Source organism: Chelonoidis abingdonii, chromosome 15 (genome assembly GCF_003597395.2).
Source record: "Chelonoidis abingdonii isolate Lonesome George chromosome 15, CheloAbing_2.0, whole genome shotgun sequence".
In the NCBI taxonomy this organism is placed as follows: Eukaryota; Metazoa; Chordata; order Testudines; family Testudinidae; genus Chelonoidis; species Chelonoidis abingdonii.
The window spans coordinates 54,519,592-54,525,591 of NC_133783.1; positions in this window are offsets into that span (position 1 = coordinate 54,519,592).

The following is a 6,000-nucleotide window of genomic DNA, read 5'->3' on the forward strand; positions in this document are numbered from 1 at the left end:
TGTTTTTTACCCACGAAAGCTTGTGCCCAAATAAATATGTTAGTCTTTAAAGTGCAACCAGACTCCTCGTTGTTTTGTGGATACAGACTAACACAGCTACGCTTCTGATATTTGACACTAATTCAGAGTATCTCATGGATAGTCTAGGTTGCTCTGATATATTACCATTCACTGGATTATCAGTCAATAGGCCACATTTCCAAAAGGGGTGATGGAGGTTTCACGTATTTGAAATACAAAACCCAAGCACAGCATATGCCAAGGACCATGCCACCCTATAGGATGTTTCTATTATGCTTCTACAGTCTGTAATAAAATAAGAGGAAAGTCATTACTGTTCTATCAATCCACTGGGAAATCCCATGTCATTGGAAGAACTTTACAGAAAGACTACTGGAGAAACTGGGCCAACCTGGAACAGAGATCAATTAATTAATATATTTGTATGTTGAATTTCACCCAGTATTCACTCTGTAGCCTTCTCAGGACCAAGCCTGGCCTCAGTGAACTCAGAGGGAGCTAGCTGTTACTCTGTCACTTAGTGGGAGCAGCTCCATTGTGATCCGCAGGCATGAGATGAGGGTCCAGTGTCATGACTTTTTACATCCCCATTAAATCTAAAATTACTTTGCCTACGTAAAACTCCAGGATTAGGACTTGAAGTGCTGCCTCTCGTGAATGAGGAAAAGAAAGTAAGATCTATCATATAGGCACCGTGCTCCAGTCTACTCTGTACATAGGAAAAGGTTACTCTGACATACAACCACAAGTCACAATCTATTCGTGCATCATAGTCCCATGGAAGTAAAGCTCTGTGCCTACCGGACGTTTTCCTACAGCTAACTAAAGTTATAGCTACTGCACTGGGAGCATGTTTGCAGGGAGTCTGAGCCACTCTGTATTTGATATTTCACATTTTGGATTCCTTGATTACTTACTTTAAATGAGTCATTAAGCAAATCTCAGTCTGTTTAAAAATAGTTACTTGCCTCATAAGGCATTAGTGTAGGACTGTCAACTGCAAAATGTTCTGCACTTCCAAAAAAGAGTGAAAAATTAGAGTGCACTTTCACACATCATTACTTCTCATGGTTATAGCTGCAGAGCTATTCCAAACCTATCAAGTCAATATAGCACAGCTTGGAAGGCCAACGAGCAACATCTTATTCTTGTTATTTCTTAGCACAGCAGGTTCTCAAAGCATTGTCCTATGCACAATAGCAACTGAAGTGGCGGTTCAGTTTGTTTCCCAAAATAAAAACCACATTTATTATAAAACTTTTATTTATTTGATTTCTGGAGTACCACACTGGCTTAGCCTTAGGCGTCCTGCTGTTAATTAGAGCGGCTGCACAAATGTTTAAAAAGTCCATGTAATCCAGTTAACCAGACAACATTCCACAGTCAATCCATATCAGCAGGGCTAGAGAGCAACAGATCCTGCAGCATCCCTGACAGACTTCCTTCTTCCACCTGCCCACATCTAGAGTAGTCTCAGGGAATGAGATGGCTTGTGAGGTTAGCAGAGATGCCACCTAAAACCGCTTGACTTCTACAGCAATATGGGTTAGGTCAGTAGTAGTAATCTAGACACGTGATAGGAAGGCAGGGTAGTCTTTTGGTTAAGACACAGGACAGGGAGGCAAGAGGTGCAAGTTCGGTTTCTGGATTTCCATAAGCTACTTAATGGATCATGAACAAGTGCCTGATCCCAGTTGCATTTAAGACTTGCTAAGGAGAGTTCAGCGTATCTGGATGGGATCCTAAATCTTAGATATAAGATAGAGGTGTTGCAAGACTTAATTCGTTAGTGTTAGCAAAGCACTTGGAGCACCTTGGATGCCAGGCACTGCAGAAGTTCCACTTGGTGGGGCTACAGTGAGATGCTATCCATGAGGTGATGAGCCCTCCACCTCACCAGGGCACCCTGCTATTGATACACCAGTTTATGGCCCCTCCTAACAAAGCAGCCAAGGATTGTGCAGTTGGAAGGGTGAACTCTTTACTCCTTACTGGTCACACCTCCAGATCAGAATGGAGGTGCATTTCCAGTGAACAATGCAGAAATTCTCATTGTAGAACAGCGAAGGCACATGCAGAGAGTAAGCTAATTGACTCGGTGGTGTTTGCCTGGTTCCTTTGGGCAACACTGACGTCATTTTAGACACTCCATCCATGTTTTTAAGTGCAGGCTTCACAGTACTGAACAATTTAAAGAACTACATTCTAGAATTGATGCTTTGTTAATAGCAGTGAGAATTCATTCTCCATGAATGATTACCTACGCTGTAGGTACAAAACTCCTCTGCTAACATTACCATGAGGGGAGGGGCTGCATCCTCACCCCACTCAACTCTATTACAATTGTCTGAAGTGGAGTCTGATTCTATGATCAAGTGGCATCTGTAGGTACTGATGGGACTCCTCATTGCTCAGCAAGTGCCTAGCACCACACAGAGTGAAAACCTGGCCCTATTGACTTTTGGGCCATGATTTCGCCCCAAGGTAAGACCTCCTCTGGGGGTTTAACTGGGCTGAACTTTATGGCTTGTTCCTGAGATGTTCCAAGCACCTATAACCACCGGCGAGCAGCACCCAAGAGCATCACTGCAGTTAAATGTCTATGAACATATCAGTCAAAGCCCTGTCTTTTTTTTTTTTTTTTTTTTTTTTTTTTTAATAATTCAGACAAATATTTGCCGTGGATCAAATCATGGCAATACATGGGCTGAGCCCAGAAATGATTCATTGTTACAGTAAAGAGCAACCAGTGGTTCTTCTGTTTTTAGTAAAAGGAGTGCAAAAGAGTGTACAAGTTTACAAACTTTAAATGCCTGCTTGCATGGCAGACAGTGAAATAGTTTTGTTATGGGCAGTGACTTTAGGCCAAACTTTTAATACTATTCTCCCCATCACCACCACCTTTCAAAAGGTGAATATTTTTAGAAGATCAAGTTTGAAGTGTGGCTTTTCCTCATGAACAATACATTTTCAGTAATATCTTCGCTATGCAGAAAGATATTTTGTTTGTGTGTCTGGGATGGGAGGCGGCCAGCAGACTACAGAAGTCCCATAGGAGAAAGGAGAACTGCCTGCTGGCCGCAATGCTTCACTCCACATCATTGCAGTCAAGAGCCAATATGCTACACTAGCAACAGGAGGTGAAGAGCAGACCCCGAATAGCAGAGAAGCAGCAGCCAGTTGCCCCCAAGACCAGGAAGCTCATGGCCATTGCACCCAGAGGCAGAGGTGGTAGCATAAGGGGCTGCTGGTCAAGATGGATGGATGCATCTATCTGCCAGCCTGACATGATGCCCCAGCAGGTGTGCTTCCTGCTTGCAGCTTGCTGCCAAGCGTTTATGGAAAGGTTGCTGAGGCTCATCCCTTTGACCACTACCCCAGGCTGCTCAGCCATGTGGGCACTAATGATACTGCCAGGTATGACCCTGAGCAAAATCAGTAGAGATTACAGGCCCCTGGGAGCAAAGTTGTGTATGCAGCCATCCTCCCAGTTGAGGGCAAAGACCCAGGACAGGAACACGTGCATCCTAGAGACAAATCCGTGGCTGGCACAGATGATGTCAATAGGAGGCCTTCTGCTTCCGTGACCATGGTGCTGTTACTTAAATAGGTTCACAAGTGACAAAAGCCCACGGTAAGTACAAAAAAGGGTGACTAACTGAGAGCTAGATGTTTAGGGTGGGGAAGGAGAACACAGAAAATTACAATAGGGTGATCAGAGCAACAAGAGTGAAATTAGTGTTCAACCTCTTAAGTGTCTACACAAAAATACAAGGAGTATGAGAAATAAAGGAAAAACTAAGAATTAGCACATAAACTAAATTGTGACTTAACTGGCATCAGAGACTTGGTAGGAACATCTCATGAATATTGAGAGAGCCATAGCTTGTTCAAGAAGGGGAAAAGAGGAGGGAGGTGGTGTCTCTGGGTAAAGATAAAAGGGGGGAAAATAGGAAAAGGAGGTGGATGAGGCACTTCTAGAACAAATAGAAATAAATATCCATAAACCACAAGACTGGTAAGTAATGGGGGGGAATTTTATCTAGACATCCGTTGGAAAAGTAATATGGCAAAACAAAAAGTTTCCAGTATGTCAGTAGAATTTATGGGGAACAACATTATTTTAGAAAGTGGAGCAAGTAACTGGGAATGGGGGGAAGGGGAGGGAGCAGCCATTTTAGACTTTATTCTGACTAACAGGCCGCAACTGGTTGTGAATCTGAAGGTGGGAAGCCGTTCGGGTGAAAGTCTAAGGAAATCTAAGGAAAGGAATGAGTGAGAGCAACAAAATAAGGATAACGTAGAGTACTGTGTCCACTTCTGACTGCCACATATCACGAAGGATGTGGATAAATGAGAGTCCAGACAAGAACAGAAATGATAAATGGTTTAGAAAAAACTGATCTATGGAGGAAAGATTAAAAACTTTGGCATGTTTAGTCTTGAGAAAAGACTAAGCGGAGACCCAACAGAAGTCTTCAAATATGTTAAGGGGTGCTATAAAGAGGACTAATCAATTGTTCTCCATGTCCACTGAATGAATGGGCTTAATCTGTAGGACAAGAGATTTAAGTTAGATGTTAGGGGAAACACCAGTAAGGATAGTTCAGCTCCAGAAGAGACTTAGGAGGGAGATTGTAGACTCCCCAGCACTGGAGGTGTGCAAGAACAGATTGGACAAACACCTGTCAGGGGTAGTCTAGGTTTACTTGGTCCTACCCCAGCAAAGGGGGCTGGACTTGATCTTTCGAGGTCCCTTCCAGCCCTACATTTCTGATTTTATAGGAGGTCTGATTCAAATCCCATTTAAGTCAACAAGAATCCTTCCATTAACTTGAATGGGAGTTGAATATCTAGGTAGGAAAATGCTGGCATATTGCAGGTGGCTAGGCACAATGACCTTCTCTAGAGGCTTGCAGCAGCCTGGAAGAGTCTATGCTACTCAACAAATAACCCTATGCTACAATACATTATTTCTACATCACCAAGTGTTGAAAAATGTCTACACAAAAATGCAAGGAGTATGGGGATACATTGAAAAAAGTAAGGTTTGTGCCCTACAGAGCTTACAGTGATACATGAGATGCTCCTGGACAAAACAATAGCAACTGGGTTTGAACCACAGGACCTTGGGATCTAAAATGATGAGCCTCTACTAACCAACCTAGAAAACCCACCTTCCTTAACTCACAGGCTATAGCAGACTCGCCAGCCTCTTTGGCTATGTCTACACAACCAGCAGCAGCAAGCCTAGATCGACAGACTCGGACCCAGGCTACTAAAAATAGCTACAAAGACAGCACTTATGTGGGAGCTCAGCCCAGAAGCTGGGCTCTGAAGCTTCAGAACTTGACCCACATCATCTACCCAGCTCTTTTTACTGCTGTCTGGTGAGCCCAAGTCTGCTGACCCAGACTCAGAGGATGGCTGCTGTGTAGACATACCCTAGTAGACTTCCTAGCCACTAGAGTGAGACAAGGCACACCACTGCATTAGCACGTTAGCAGGTCTGGTTCTGGTCCTATCTTCATCAGTGATTTAGATCATGGCATAGAGAGTACACTTCTAAAGTCTGTGGATGATACCAAGCTGGGAGGGGTTGCAAGCGCTTTGGAGGATAGTCGTAAAACTCAAAATAATCTGGACAAACTGGAGAAGTGGCCTGAAGTAAATAGGATGATATTCAATATGGACAAATGCAAAGTACTCCACTTAGGAAGGAATCATCAGTTGCACACATACAAAATGGCAAATGACTGCCTAGGAAGGAGTACGTGGAAAGAGATCCAAGGGTCACAGTGGATCGCAAGCTAAATATGAGTCAACAGTTTAACACTGTTTCAAAAAAAGCAAACATTCTGGATGTATTAGCAAGAGTGTTGTAAGCAAGACAGGAGAAGTAATTCTTCTGCTCTACTCTGCGCTGATTAGGCCTCCACTGGAGTATTGTGTCTAGTTCTGGGCGCCACATTTCAGGAA